Genomic DNA, 16,785 nt, shown 5'->3' with positions numbered 1-16,785 from the left:
AGAGAGAGAGAGAGAGAGAGAGAGAGAGAGAGAGAGAGAGAGAGAGAAGATGATAGATGATGAAGAGAGGAGGACGGGGAAGCAGGAGGAAGAAAGATAAATGCAGGGTCTTGAAAACTCTCAAGTTATAAGGGTCTCATAGCTGGGAAATAGAGTAGTGAAGTGATGAATCTGCCCAATCTAGGCTTGCAGAATCTATTCATAATTATTGAGTTGTGTTTTCTTGGCCAGTCATATTTGGGTTGGAGATTTACCACAACAAATTGGAGCCAACTTATTGCTTAGAATTCAACTAAACTGAAGTAAAACCCCCGTGAAAAGCTGAGTGAATATGAGGGACCTACAAAGGATGGTAGAGAGTCTTCCTCCTCCAGCTCTCAATCAAAGAACTATGACCAGAGTCAGGAGCAGCACTCAGCCTGCAGCTGTGCTTGATCAGTTCCCTGTTAAAAAGTGCAAGGAGGAACAGATCGTAGAACACAACTGCCTGTGAGATAGTTTTCAGGCAGAAATAGTGAACTGACAGCCCCGAACTAGGTAATTCTTTGATATAGAGAAGATATATAACCTTTTGATACTTATAGATGAAAAACACAATAAATATCTTCTGGGCTTTATGTGATGATATTTTGAATTGTTTGACGGGAATCGACTTAAGAAGAATAGACACCTTATCATTTATCGATATTGCAATATTTATTCTCTTGATTTACTATGTCTTCTCAAAGACAGGGCCCTTGATAAAAAAACTTCTTGCCTTAGAAAAGAGATTAGAAGTCAAAATAAGCTTCAGAAAGAGGAGAATGAAGGTTGAAGTCAGAAGCTGGAAGAGATGCAGAAGTTTATGAGTGAGTCTGAGGAAGAGAGAGATAAGCTTAAGATTTGGCAACAAAGTCTAGAACATAATTTACTAACGCTAGCAAATCAAAATAAGGCAGATGGTGTAATATTGCAATTACAGCATAAAGAGAAACTAAGATTACAGAAGCAGGGCTTAGAACAGGGGATATAGGAAATTATAGAACAACATAAACATTAGAAAAAGAACCTTATGACTTGGCAACAGGGCTTAAAGGAAACAGTAGAATTGAAGACACAGGAAAATATAGATCAGAATAAGAGACAGAAAGAGGAGAATGAAGGTGAAAGACAAGAGCTAGAAAAGATGATAGAACAGAGGATGCAGCAGCTCACAGATCAGACTGAGCAGCAGAGAAAAAATAGTGTGGGATGGAAGCAAGATTTGGAGAATAACCTTTTACAATTAATCAATCAAAAAATGGACAGTAAAATATCAACTTTACAATATAAGGAAAAATTCAAAATTTGGAGGCAGAACATTGAACAAAGACTACAGGAACTTAAGGAACAGGAAGAGAAACAAAAGGAGAGATATGAAGCGTGGACACAGACCTTAAGGAAGGAATTTAAATTTTTTATTAAGGAAAATTCTCAGGTAGAGACAGAAGAAACTAGAGAAAGTCAACCAATGGTTATTTAAAAACAAAGTTTAGTCTATCTGGTTAATATACAACAAAGACCTCCAGATATTGACTATCCACAGGGTTATCAGGAATTTGAATGACAATCCATGGATTTATTAGAGTTGAAAAAATTTAAGGAGAGTGTCGCTAAATTTGGAATGCATTTACCATTTGCAAAACAAATCCTTACTTCTTGAGCTATTAAAAATAAAATAATTCCCCAAGACTGGAAAGATATGGCAAGAGCAATACTAGAACCTGCTGCAAATTTACAATGGTTTGCATGGTGAAGAGATGAAGTGAGGGAGATAACACAACAAAATAGAACCCGGGGAAGAGAGATTTCCATAGACCAACTGCTTGGTGAAGGTTGCTTTGCTGAGGTAGAGGTGCAGGCTGTAGATGATGAAAAAACTCTGGCATTGTGTCGATTATCAGCCTTAAAGGCCTGGAAATCAGAGTCGCAGAATCAGGGAAAAGACTTGTATCATTTACTCAAGTCAAACAAGGTCCAAAAGAAACTTTCCCTGAATTTTTACAAAGGCTAACCTCAGCTGTGGAAATGAGTATATCAGATTCAGCATCAAAAAAGGCAATAAAGGAGTCTTTAGCCTTTGAATATTCAAATGCTGAATGCAAAGAAATAATCAGACCACTAAGGGCAAGGTCAGCATCAATAGATGAGTGGATTAGATACACAGCTGATATTGGATCTTACTCAGCTGATATGACAGTAATAGGGGAAACTGTCACTAAACACCTAGAGATGACCCAAGATTTAAAACGTTTTAATTGTGGTGAACAGGGTCATCTCAGAAATGACTGCAGGAAAAAACCAAAGTGATACAAAAAGGGGGCCTATGCCTTCTGGAATATGTCACAAAAGTGTCAAAGGCCAACATCTGACTAGGGAATGTAGAGCAAAAACAGACAAATGGGGCAATACCCTGCCAAAAAAACAAACAAACAAACAAACAAACAAACAAACAAAAAACCTCTCAGGGTGGCGTCTTGCAGGCCCGAATGCCAGGAAGGGAGAGTTCTCTTCTTCAGGACAATTAAATTTTCACTGCTTCAAAAACAGATATTCTGAGATCAGACAAGGCTGAGATAAGTTTTATAGACAATTCAGAAGGCCTCATAGGGAGCCAAAAGTGAATATTTTGGCAAACTTCTATAGAGAATCAAAGACCAAAACTAAGAATACTAGTGAATAATGCTGAGATTGAAGGGATGGTTTACACTGAAGCAGATATCAAGATTATCTCTTAAAATTATTGGCCTGAAAGTTGGTCACTTCAAGATGTAGATATCCAGTTTCCAGGAGTTGGGACTTTATCCCAAATAAAACAAAGTGCCAGGTGGCTTAATGTATAGGGCCAGAAGGTCAGGTAGGAAAGCTGAGGCCATACGTGGCTGATATAGCCATTAACTTATGGGAAAGAGGTCAAGATAAAGGTTTCTCTGGTTATTGGCTCAAGGAATTTCTGATTTGGGGAAAAGGTTTTGTCAGAAGAGGTCATTAAGGTCATTAAGACCTTCTAGAATTATATAGATAAGATATGACAGAGGCAGGCCACCAGAGACTAGATTCCAGAATTCAAACAAAGTTTTTTCTGGTACTGGCAAAAGGATATTCTGTTTAGGGAAAAAGGTTTTGTCTCTGTGTTTTCAGAAGAGACAATTAAGGTATTTCTACCTCCCAGAATTGTATGGATTAGACAGGACAGAGGCAGGCTGCCAGAAGACTAGATTCCAGAATTCAAACAAAAATTATCTCGATACTAAAATTCGTTTTGAAAATTGTATATTGCAGAATACACAGCCTTGGTGTATCTACTAAACAAGCAAGCTGAGCAGACCTGCTCAAACCTCTGATGTCCTGGAATTTCAGCTGGATGCAGTGAAGACATAGACTTGAGAGGCTTATCAATTTACTTCCCACACCCTGACCCTCTTCTAATATCTCAATACTGGTATTCAGCTTGAAGAAATTAATGAAGAGTTGGTGCCTCAGTTCCCTGTGCTTGGGGACTGGGGTGGTTAATATTAGGCTGTCTTTCTAAGGAAAAGTAATGGTTTTATTAGAACAGGGAGGACTAGTTAGAATTGATTACTCAGCCATAACCTATCTGGTAGAAATCTGTATAATTGTTATTAAGCTAAAATTATATGTCTTAAATGGTATTAAATTTATTTTGATTTCAAATTTAAGGTTTTAATTGGCATGAGTTTCTTATTGATATAAAAGTGAGATTAATATTGTTACTCTCATAGGCATTGTGCCTATGTAACACATTTAGGAATATAAGGCTTAGACCCAGTCCTTCATTAATTTTTTTTAACTGATCTGAGATGGTTAGCCTGTCAATTAAAGGTCTATAGCAAATTCATAGCTCTGAGTTTACTGTTACGGTGTTTTCTAGATGTTAATTAGAAATATCTGAGAGGAGTTAATGGACAACCGTCCAGGTTACTTTACATAGATAGCTGGTTTTCAAAAACATCAGAAGCCCGTAGAATTGATGTTACAAACATTCCTGTATAAATGTTCATTTTGATTAGAGATCTGTCTGCTCCTGACTGCATCCCTGTCTTGGATTCTTAGAAGAAATTGAGCATCTTTGGAGTTACTTCAGTTGTGCTGAGACAGCCACTAGGCAAGAACTGCTTCTTTTCATCTACAGACAAATTACTGTCCAGAAGAGACACATTTGTAAAATAGTCAACTGATTATACCTGCCAAGACAGAGTAATCAGTCCTTAGTATTTCTGCATTTCTAAGTCTTTCAGATGATCCAGGGCCAGAAGGCTGAAGATCAGATGCTCCAATGTTTTGGAGTATAGGATCTGTCCAGGTAGGTGTTCAGTGGTTTCTATATATTGGCTACGTTTTAGAAGCTATTCTTTGTGCTTACCATAATTTCAACTCATTCAGTCATTCTGGATTTCTGACAGGGTTGAAGGCTTACAGTCTCATAGACAACCCAGGCTATTGATGTTGAGAGAACAGATTTGAGAGGATGATTTTCAGCTGACTTTCATTCTAAAGCCAGGAAAAAAGCCAGGTTCAGAACTAAGTCTTTTAGCTAGAAGAGATGACAGAAGTTCTATTTAGTTAACAAAAATGATGGACTGGGTGTTAGGTTTATCTTGTAGTTTAACAATTAGAATATGGTAATATAATTGTGTTCAATTTATATCTGGGAGAAAAGAGTCTTTTAATTGGACAGAAAGGGCAAAGTGTTGTGGATAGCATCAGCCTTGTATTTTTTTATGTTAATTCTCCTTTCCTGTGAAGGGCTGCAGAGGATGAGTGAATCATTACACAGGTGAATTCTAGTGAACCTTCTGACCATCTTAATTTGTAAAATAAAGGCTGGAGCCAGTGATTGAGTAGAAGAAGGGGAGGTGGAGTCTCATAGCTGGGAAATAGAGTAGTGAAGTGGTGAATCTGCCCAATCTTAGGCTTGGAGAATCTATTCATAATTATTGAGTTGTGTTTTCTTTGACTGATCATATTTGGGTTGTACATATTCTGCAACATATCCCTACCTAGGTAAACACAGAGGGTATTCATAAAAAAATGTGTGTGTTGTATGCATACAATAAAGTCATTGATGAGTTGTTATGAGCAGTTCATTAGTTAATATGTAAACAAGGATGATATAGGGAACATGTAAGGACTTACATGGTACTGTCATAATTGGTCACATGTCATCAAAATATATATTTCTGGATGTGGTTAAATTATATGCATAGTAAGTCTGTATTTAGAAAATATCTACCTTATTACAATTTTTTTCTCCTCAAGACTTGTAATCCCATGTGCTGCTATTCGAATCTTACTCATATTGTTTTTTTTTATAATTTACTTTTTCTCAAATCGTAATTCATTTACACAGGGGTTATAAACACAGAAAGGCAGGATGTGGGGAAGGGAATGACAATGGAGTGTGGGTGTTCAGGGGGGATACAGATATCTTCAGAACAGGGTATCGGCTAGGTGAAGGTTCAGGGGACAAGTCACTATGACTCTGCCCATGACTCGCTTGTCCTTATCTAAGTTGGTATTGTCTGCCAAGGCTACCTATTTACAAGGTCTATGACTACCCAGGCTTGTAAATTTCCACAAAAGCTGCCTGTTTATATTAGCTTATAGCCATCTGTTTTAATGTTTTTCCACTGAGACCCAAGACTTGGTGTTAGTAAACATGTATGACAGGCCTATTGCTAATTTTAGGCCTATGGCTGATTTTAGGCCTTCAGTGTGTAAGCAGGGCTGCCCCTAACATCTCCTCCCTTCTCTAAGTATAGAAGGGCTGTGGCAATTCTAAATTTTTGAAGGCGGGGATAGAGGTCTGATCTCCAGTACTTGAAGGGGACCTTGTAATGGCTCCAGTCTCCCTGTCGCTTTCCAGTGAGGCATGAGGGCCATACCCACCCCGATGTCTTTTTCCTGAAGAGGTGATACCTTTGACATCAACCCCTATGCAGTCAGGCTTGTCCCTCAGGGAACGCAGAGAAATATTTTTATCTTTTATTTATATTCCCTTGCAGTGCTTAGCCTCGCAGCCTAAGCAGAATTCACTTAAATTACAATAAAATTGAATATTTGGAGTAAAGAGTTCTTTTCTCTGTATAAATAGCATGTGTGTCTCCTCTCTAGATTACTGCACTGCTATCTACTATGTTTTCTGATTATCATTTTGGTGTCTTTTCATTCCTCCAAGTTATCAATATGGGGATTTATGTACATGGCTACTTCCAGAGTACATTTGGTTTTAATTAAGTAGTAATTAAGGAGATACTCACAAAATTGTTATTTATTGGCTTTTAAACCAAATTTATTTATTTATTCATTTATGAGTGTTTGTTTATGCCTGCTTGAGTTCATGTGCCCAAAATATGTGTAGGTGTTACAGGTGATTGTGAACGGCTTTGTGGCTCCTGGGAACCAAAGTCAGAGTATCAGGATTGGTGGCCAACAATCTTTCCTAGTTAGAGACATAACCCTACCTGAAAAACACAGAGGATACGCAGAAAGAAATGTCTGTGTTGCCGGCGTACAATAAGTTCACTGATCTGTATTAGCAGAAATTATTCTTAGATGCTGAACTATATCTCCATCAAGCAACCTAGTGTTTCTAATTATCTCTTATCATTCTTGCATTTATAATTATCTCTTTTCATTCTCTTTTCAGAGGACTATGCTTACCACACACACACACACACACACACACACACACACACACATATACACATACATATACATGTAAGTTTATATGCTTACTCTACAACTGGCTTATATACACTCTTTTTTTTCATTATTTTATTATAAAAAATACTCTGACCAAGAAGTAACTAAAAAGAGAAAGTGTTTTCTGGATTTTATTTCCAGGTTTGAACAAAGCCTTTCAGGAAAGTTAGAGTTGAAACTCAAGCAGCTGGTCATCTCATAGGTACCAAAAGAAAAGACATATTCCCATGCTGTCAGCTCACTGGTAGATTGGTATGCTTGCTATCATCTCTTACTCTTTCACATAGTTTTATATATTCCTCCATGAAAATATGCTATTCACATTCAGAATGCTTCTTATCTCCACAATTATGAGTCAAGTCAATCCACCATAGATATACACACAAGGCAATGTAACATAATTTCTTAATTAAGACTATGTTCCCAGGTTCTTCTATATTGTGTCAAAGTGACAATTAAATCTAATCAGCACACATATATTAGCCATTGTGTTGATATATATTCTAATGGTTGAGGCATGGTAGTAAAGCTAAAATGTCAGTATTCAGAGCCTGGGGCAAATAGACCATGTATTCAATACTTGTCCAGAATACTGATCTCCTACATAAAAACTTACAAATTCTTTATAGATTTCTTACATAACTGCACAAAACAGCAAAATGACCACAGTATGCATTTGATTAAATGCTATATAAGTTTAAGAACAAACAAAGTATTTGGTGCTATTAACAGCTTGAGAATATAATATTTTTAAAGAAGCATAGGAAGCAAACCTCAATCTGAGAATAATAAGAAAGACTCTTGAGGAATCTGGTTAGTTTCTAGAGGATATTCCAATGCCATGGGAAGTTTTATTGAAAGAAGCCTCGTTTTTACTTTTTAATAACATATTTACTGTGGCCTACAGTTTAATAAAAGTTCTTCAAGCTTCAAATCCTTTAAGCATGCTTAGCAGTGACTCAAGAACAAGGTGTAGTGATGGCTAAGATAACTTTTGATATAAAAATAACACTCAGTAGAGCTTGTTATTTAGTTATTGACCCACTGTAACCCTGGACTTTCTGTTGCCACAAGGTGTAACGGCCAAACATCCCCTTCTCCCTCCACACTTCTCCCTCCCTGTCTCACACACATTCACAAACACACACAAGTATGTGTATATATGCATAGGTGCATGTGCATGTTTGGGTGCATCTGTGTGCATCTTTGTGTATGTATGTGTTTATAATGGCAGTGGGAACCCTTGTACCTGGTGAGTAAAAATAGGTGCAAATGAATGTATAATATACGTTACTTTGGTTGATTCCCCTGAAAATTTTCTGTGAAGTCATAACATTATTTGATTTGATGAAAAACCTTTGACAATGAAAAGTAAAGCCAGGGTATCAAATTCTTGGGGCCATGTTTAATACTCATAATTCATGCTTAGTAAATATAAGAGATGCATCCTGGTATTTTAAAGGTAATGTATTTTCTACAAAATGTTTCAGATTATCTGCATTTTGAATGGCTCATTTTCACCCAGAGATCAAATGTGGGCTCCTACAGCAGCAGTATGTTAAGAGCTGACACTATAAAGGTCCAGTTGTGAAATTAACAGTGAATTACTGCACAGACTGCACATTAAGCTACCATCTTGTGCAACAAATGTTACAGACAATCTGTAACCTGAAATATTAATGTCTTACGACTATAGAGATCACATTAATTACAGTCACTTTAAGAATGCAATAATGACACAGTTTTATGGTAGGCACTAAGGTCAGTTTATGTAAGTGATTACTCACCTGCTACAAAGCTCCACAAGTGCATTAAGTTATCAGCAGGATGTGTGTTTTATTCTTCAATGAAGATTTGTAGTTTTGTGAATATATATGTATATGTATGTATATGTATATGTATGTGCACACAATTATGCTGTTTAGAAACTGCAGTACTGTTGTCATTTTGTTGCAAAGACTAAAATCACTTTGTCTGAAATGAGGAGTTTTGCCCTACTATTTCATGATGATGAAATTTAGACATGGATGTCATAGACTCTAATGTGAATAATCAAGTGATAAATGTCTAATTTTGTGATGTGCTTGTGTGTGTGCAGATGTGCATATGTGATGTTTGTGTGTGTGTGTGTGTGCATGCATGTGTGTGTAGTATATATGTGAGTTCAGGGAATATGTACATGTGGGCATGTGTGTGTACATGTGAGACCTCTGCACATGTAGAGGTTGAAGAACAGCCTTCATTGTTGATCCCCATCTTTCATTTCTTGTCACATTTTGAAGAACTGACTGAGTGAAGCATTTTTCTTCAAATATTATTAAAGCTTTCTTTTATACTTTAATCTGCAGGCGTGTCTGTAGGATGGTTGTTTGATCTGTTGATATGGAAGTGCTCAGTCTACTGTAGATGGTGCCATTACTGGACATGCAGTACTGGTTTGTATAAACCCTCTGGCTGAGTGTGTGCAGGGAAAGCCTCAGTAAAGGATGTTCCTTCCTTGGTTTCTGCTTCATGTTCCTACCTGGAGTTCCTGCTTTGGCTGGATGCTAGCCACTGAGAAGCAGATTTGGGTTTGACTTCTGAGTTTCACTTTAATCCGATCATTAATCTGCTTGGGTATTATATCTGGAAATATCAAAATATTTACCTTGATTTTTACTTTACAGGATACCACAGTTTATACTTTTGATTTTTTTAAAATGTCCTTGGTTTTTAAAGGTTTTGAAAATATGAGAAGACTGTAAGGATTTCAGGGTTGTACTTTGTTTTATTTATATTGTTAATTAATTAATTAACATCCAAAACTCTATCCCCCTCCAGGTACCCCATCAAAGAGTATGCCCACCCATCCTACCCCCCCTTCTCCTCTGAGGGAGTTGGGATCCCCTGGGTATTTTCCCACACGGGTACATCAAGTCTCTGCTGGACTAGATGCATACTCCCCCTGAAGCCAGATAAGGCAGCCCTGTTGTAGAAGGGATTACAGGCAGCTACAGCTTTAGTGACCATCCATGTTCCACTTGTTGATGGACCTGTATTGAGATGTCTAAGGTTTTGACTAAAAAAGGTTTTGACTTAAGAGTGATGAGTTCTTGTGTCAAATTAGCAAGAACAGACTCGTGATGGCTAATATCTTTGACTAACTTGATGAAGCTAGCTGGGTGAACTTCAGCTGAGGGATAAATTTTATCATACTGTTTTGAGTATGTTTGTGGGTCAGGCATTGTCTTGATTGTCTTGGAGGGAATCAGCCAACTGTGGGCAGTATTATCCTTAAGGGCACCTATATTTTTTGTTTTGTTTTGTTTGTTTGTTTGTTTGTTTTTGTTTTTTATTGTATGAGAAATGTGGATGAATATCTGAAGTATAAGCAAACTAGTAAACAGTATTTTATCATTTCTTTCATTTTTTTTAAAGATTTAATTATTTCATTTATATGAGTACACTGTAGTTGTCTTCAGACACACCAAGAGTAGGCATCAGATGACATTACAGATGGTTGTGACCTACCATGTGGTTGGTGGGAATTGAACTCAGGACCTCTGGAAGAGGAGTCAGCGCTCTCAACCACTGACCCATCTCTCCACCCCTATCATTTATTTCTGAATCATGTTCCTGCCTTCATTTATTCCTTTGTCTTTCCTTGATAACATACTACAGAATACAAATCAAATGAGCCCTCTAAGCCATTTCCTTCCCTTACTGGTTTCTAGATCAATATTGTTAACCAAAGAAACATAAACTAAACTAGAACAATAAATTAAAAATAAAATATGTTAAAGAATATAATTTGTAAATATATTAAAATTTATTAACACATATTATAAAAACTGCTTCTATTAGCAATGTTTTAAAGGTCAGTGCAAGGCTTAATCTGCCATATTTGAGAAGAAACTCCTTCAATAGACATATAATAGGAACATTGCAATCTTAGTACTTAAAATAATCTTTTCATGATTATTTTCTGATATAACTATAGTTATCAACAAATTACTATTAGTAAGCTCAATCTAGCCTGAGATATTTATTCATTGAAGTAACAAATTTTTAAAGTTTGAATATCATATCAGATTTTTCTACAGATGGTTTCAAACAAATGTTAAAAAAACAAAAACAAAAAGAACAATGTAAGATGTAATTCTTTCCACCTGGATGTCCTCTGTCCTGTCTAACCTTACTAACCTTACCTAGTCTCTATTAGTTCCTTTCCAATATTTTTTTTTCTCATTCAGCTCTATGTTGTGGTGTTTATACTTATATTTATTTTCTATTCTGTGTTTTGGCTGAAAGTGTGCATGTGTGCAGAGCCTCTAAAGGCCAAAAAAGGGACATTAGAAGCCCTGAAAATGAAGTTACAGATGGCTGTGAGTCCACTACATTGGAAATGCAAATAGATGCCAGTGCTCTGCAAGAATGGAAAGTGATTTTAATCCCTAAACTACCTCTCTACCTCTCTATTGTACTATTTTGAACATTTTCTATATTATATATTTTAACATTATGCATACTAATTTTAAACTAAACATTTTGCTTTTAGATAGTCAGTATAATCATTTCTCATAGAAAAAAGAACAAGATCACATACTGAAGCTGCTGAAAAATTTGTAAGCTTAATACAACATAGTACTTCCTTGTAGAAGAAAAGGAATTAGCAGGGAGTAGAGATACTTTGTATCTACTCACATAATCCCTTTTATAGTTCTCACTTGAATCTCACTTGAATCATACACCCATCATGAATAATAAAATACTTGTTCATCTAGTTTTCTACATTTAAGTCATTTTGCTCATATGGGTTTTTATTTTTCATCCATAATTTGTAGAGTAATATATTGTTTTAAAAATATGAAGTCAGGCAGATCAGTGTATCTGCTCCATTCATCACCTCACAGTTTGCAGGTCTCCCAGCAAGGGATCTGCTGCAGCAAGGGACACAGATGAAACTGCCTACCAAATATCTACAGCACCTGGGATCTCCAGAGAGCCCAGCAGACAAGGTCCTGCTACTCCACTGTGTAAACTGTATCTCCCTTCCTCTGTGCACCTCTGACGGTGCAAATCAGCGTGTCTGCTTCCCTTGCTACTCTGCAATCTGCAGGTGCTGCAGGAGATCTGCTGCAGTAAGGGACACAATCTGTAGGGCTCTCAAGAGATCTCCTCCAACCAGGTACACAGGAGGCAGGCTCCAGAAAGAAACCCAGGTCAGTTAACCAAATGGAGAGAGGCAAGCACAAAAACATGATCAACAGAAACCATTGTATTTTGGCATTGTCAGAATGCAGCTCTCCAACCACAGCAAGCCCTGGATAGCCTAGCACACCTGACAAACGTGATGCTGACATAAAATAATATCTCATAAAGATAATAGAGACCTTTAAGGAGGATATAAGCAACCCATTTAAAGAAACACAGGAAACAGGTTGAAGCCCTTAAAGAGGAAACAAATGAATCCCTTAACAAATTACAGGAAAACACAATCAAGCAGGTAAAGAAATTGATCAAAGTAGTCCAAGACCAAAAAAAAAAAAAATAGAGGTAGAAACATTAAATAAATCACAAAAAGAGGCAAACCTGGAAATGGAAAACCTAGGAAAGAAACCAGGAGTTACAAATGCAAGCATTACCAACAGAATGCAAGGCTTAGAAGTGAGAAGCTCGCCGGGCAGTGGTGAGGCACACCTTTAATCCCAGCACTTGGGAGGCAGAGGCAGGCAGATTTCTGAGTTTGAGGCCAGCCTGGACTACAGAGTGAGTTCCAGGACAGCCAGGACTACACAGAGAAACCCTGTCTTGAAAAACCAAAAAAAAAAAAAAAAAAGTGAGAAGCTCAGTCTTAGATTAACATAAAAAATATTGTCACATTGGACGAAGGAAACAAAAAGTATCAAAAGCACCTTACGCGAAACATCCAGGAAATCCAGGACACAGTGAAAAGTCAAAACCTAAGAATAATGGGAATAGAAGAGAGCAAAGACTCCCAGCTCAAAAGGACAGAAAACATCTTCAACAAAATCATAAAAAAAAAAAATCTTCCCAATCTAAAGAGAGAGGTGGAAATAAACTTGCAAGAGAAAAAAGAACATCAAATAGATTAGGACATAAAAGAAAACCTTCACATCATATAACAATCAAACCACTAAACGAACAGAACAAAGAATTTTAAGAGCAGTAAGAGGAAAAGACCAAATAACATATAAAGGCAGACTTATGAGAATTACACCAGACTTCTTAACAGAGCCTATAAATGTCAGAAGATCTTAGAGAGATGTCATGCAGACCCTACGAGAACACAAATGCAAGCCCAGGCTACTATACCCAGCAAAACTCTCAGTCATCATAGATGAAGAAACCAAGATATTCTATGACAAAATCACATTTAAACACTATTTATCTACAAATCCACCCCTCCAGAGAATTCTAAAAGAAAAACTCCAACACAAGGAGGTTATCTAAACAAAAACAAACAAATAAACAAACAAACAAACACACACACAAGAAATTAATCATCTCACAACAAACTAAAAAGAACAGAATACACACACACATAATACCACCTCCAACAACAAAAGTAACAGGAACCAACACTCACTGGTCTTTACTATCTCTCAATATCAATGAACTCAATTCCCTAATATGGAGTCGTAGGTTAACAGAGTGAATATTCAACCAAGATTCAACATTTTGCTGCATACAAGAAACACACCTCTGTGACAAAGGCAAAATGTACATCAGAGTAAAAGGCTAGAAAACGTTTTCCAAGCAAATGATACCAACAAATGAGCCGGAGTGGCCATTCTAATATCTAATAAAATAGACTTTCAACCACAAGTTAACAAAAGATATGGGGAATGGCCCCTCTCTTGGTCCTTTTGGCTGGGGCAGACATCTAGCTGGTCTGCTCCTGTGAAGACAACATATATTGAGCCATTATAGAGGAACCACTGCACTCAGAGCAGTGGGTAAGAACCCTCTCCCACTACTCTAAGCCCCAGAGATACAACTGGAAGCCTGGGGTGCTCAGGACCCATCAGCCACCAAAACCCCGCCCCTCTGAAATATCATTCCCCTACCGCCCCTCCCTTAGTCCTTTTGGCTGGGGCAGACACCTGGTCTGCTCCTGTGGATATTCTGAATCCTGAGCTATCCTAGAGGAGCCACTGTACTAAGAGCAGCAGAATTCCACTTCACTTCTGCCACTTCCTGGTCCTTTTAGCTGGGGCAGACACATAGCTGGTCTACTCCTGTGGAGATACTGAGTACTGAGCCATCCTAGAGGAGCCACTGCACTCAGAGCAGTGGACACATAGCTGGTCTGCTCCTGTGGAGATACTGAATCCTGAGCCATCCTGGAAGAACCACTGCACTCAGAGCAGCAGGATTTTCAGATCCCAGAGGTGGCCTGAGTCCCAGAAGTTCTTCCACCCAAGAGCTCAGGATCACAGAGACATCTGGAATCTGAGGAGTTCAGACACAAAGCAAGAAAAATGGAAAGACAAGCTCCAGTCAGAACAGTGAGTGTAGATAGCACTAGAGTTAGCCAGATGGAGAAAGGCAAGCACAAGAAGAAAAGCAGCAGAACCCATGTTACTTGGCATTGTCAGAACCCAGTTGTCCCACCATAGCAAGCCCTGGACACCCCATCACACCAGAAAAGCAGGATTCAGATTTAAAATCACTTCTCATGATGATGATAGAGGACTTTAAGAGGGAAAAAATAACTCCCTTAAAGAACCACAGGAGCACACAGGTAAACAGGTAGAAGCCCTTAAAGAAGAAACACAAAAATCCAGTAAAGGATTGCAAGAAAAGAAAACCAAACAGGTGAAGAAATTAAACAAAACCATCCAGGACATAAAACTGGAAATAGAAACAATAAAGAAATCTCAAAGGGAGACTGCCCTGGAGATAGGACACCTAGAAAAGAAATCAGAAGTCATAGATGCAAGCATCACCAACAGAATACAAGAGGTAAAAGAGAGAATCTCATGTGCAGAAGATACTGTGGAAAACATTGTCAAAGAAAATGCAAAATGCAAAAAGCTCCTAACCCAAAACATCCAGGAAATCCAGGACACAATGAGAAGACCAATCCTAAGGATGATATGTACAGATAAGAGAGAAGATTCCCAAATTAAAAGGCCAGTAAATATCTTCAACAAAATAAAAGAGGAAAACTTCCCTAAACTAAAGAAAGAGATGTCCATTAACATACAAGAAGCCTACAGAACCTCAAATAGACTAGTCTAGAAAAGAAATTCCTCCTGTCACATAGTAATCAAAACATCAAATACACAAAACAAAGAAAATTACTAAAAACATTAAGGGGAAAAGGTAAAGTAAAATATAAAGGCAGGCCTATAAGTATTACACCAGACTTCTTACCAGAGATTATAAAAGCCAGAAGAGCCTGGACTGACATCATACAGACCCTAAGAGAACAAAAATGCCAGCCCTGACTACTATAGCCAGCAAAACTCTCAATCACTATAGATGGTGAAACCAAGATATTCCATGACAAAACCAAATTTATACAATGTCTTCCCACAAACACAGCACTTCAAAGGATAATTGATGGAAAACACCAACACAAGGAGGGAAACTACAACCTAGAAAAAGCAAGGAAGTAGTCTTCCAACAACCCCAAAAGAAGATAGCTATACAAACATAATTCTACCTCTAATAACAAAAATAACTGGAAGCCACAATCATTTTTCCTTAATAATTCTTAACATCAATGGACTCAATTCTCCAATAAAAACACTCAGACTATCAGACTGGATACACAAACAGGACCCAGAATTTTGCTGCATACAGGAAATGCACCTCAGTGACAAAGACAGACACTGCATCAGAGTAAAAGGATGGAATAAAATTTTCCAAGCAAATGGTCCCAAGAAACAAACTGGAGTAGCCATTCTAATATCAAATAAAATCGACTTTGAACCAACAGTAATCAAAAAAGATAAGGAAAGACACTTCACACTCATAAAATGAAAAATCTACCAAGGTGAACTCTTAATTCTGAACATCTATGCTCCAAATTCAAGGGCACCTACATACATAAAAGAAAATTTACTGAAGCTCAAAACACACATTACACCTCACACAACAATAGTGGAGGATTTCAACACCCTCCTCTCAGCAATGGACAGATCATGGAAACAAAAACTAAACCATGACACTTTGAAACTAACAGAAGATATGAACCAAATGGATTTAACAGATACCTATAGAACATTTTATCCTAAAACATAGTAATATATTTTTTTCTCAGCACCACATTGTACCTTCTCCAAAATAGACCATATAATTGGTCACAAAAGAGGCCTCTACAGAAACAAAAAGATTGAAATAATCCCTTGTGTCCTATCAGATCAAAACAGACTAACGCTGGTCTTCAATAATGACAAAAACAATGGAGAGCCCACATACACATGGAAACTGAATCAATAAAACCAGGAGCTGGTTCTTTGAGAAAATCAACATGGTGGATAAACCCTTAGCCAGACTAACCAGAGGGCAGAGAGACAGTATCCAAATTAATAAAATCAGAACTCAAAAGGGAGACAAACCAAGAGAAACTGAGGAAATTCAAAATATCATCAGATCCTACTACAAAAGCATATACTAAACAAAACTGGAATATCTGAATGAAATTGACAACTCTCTAGAAAGATACCAGGTACCAAAGTTAAATCAGGAGCAGATAAACCATCTAAACAGTCCCATAACCCTAAAAGAAATAGCAGCAGTCGTTAAAAGTCTCCCCATCAATAAAAACACAAGACCAGATGGTTTTAGTGCAAAATTCAATCAGACCTCCAAGGAATACCTAATACCAATTCTCTTCACACTATTCCACAAAAATGAAACAGAAGGAACACTATCCAATTTGTTCTATGAAGTCACAATAACGCTCATACCTAAAAGTCACAAAGACCCAACAAGGAAAGAGAACTTCAGACCAATCTCCCTTATGAATATCAATCCAAAAATACTCAATTAAATTCTGGCAACCGAATCTAAGAACACATCAAAACA

This window comes from Grammomys surdaster, unplaced genomic scaffold (genome assembly GCF_004785775.1).
Source record: "Grammomys surdaster isolate TR1022 unplaced genomic scaffold, NIH_TR_1.0 126076, whole genome shotgun sequence".
Taxonomy (NCBI): domain Eukaryota; kingdom Metazoa; phylum Chordata; class Mammalia; order Rodentia; family Muridae; genus Grammomys; species Grammomys surdaster.
Note: the sequence above shows the minus strand (reverse complement) of the source record.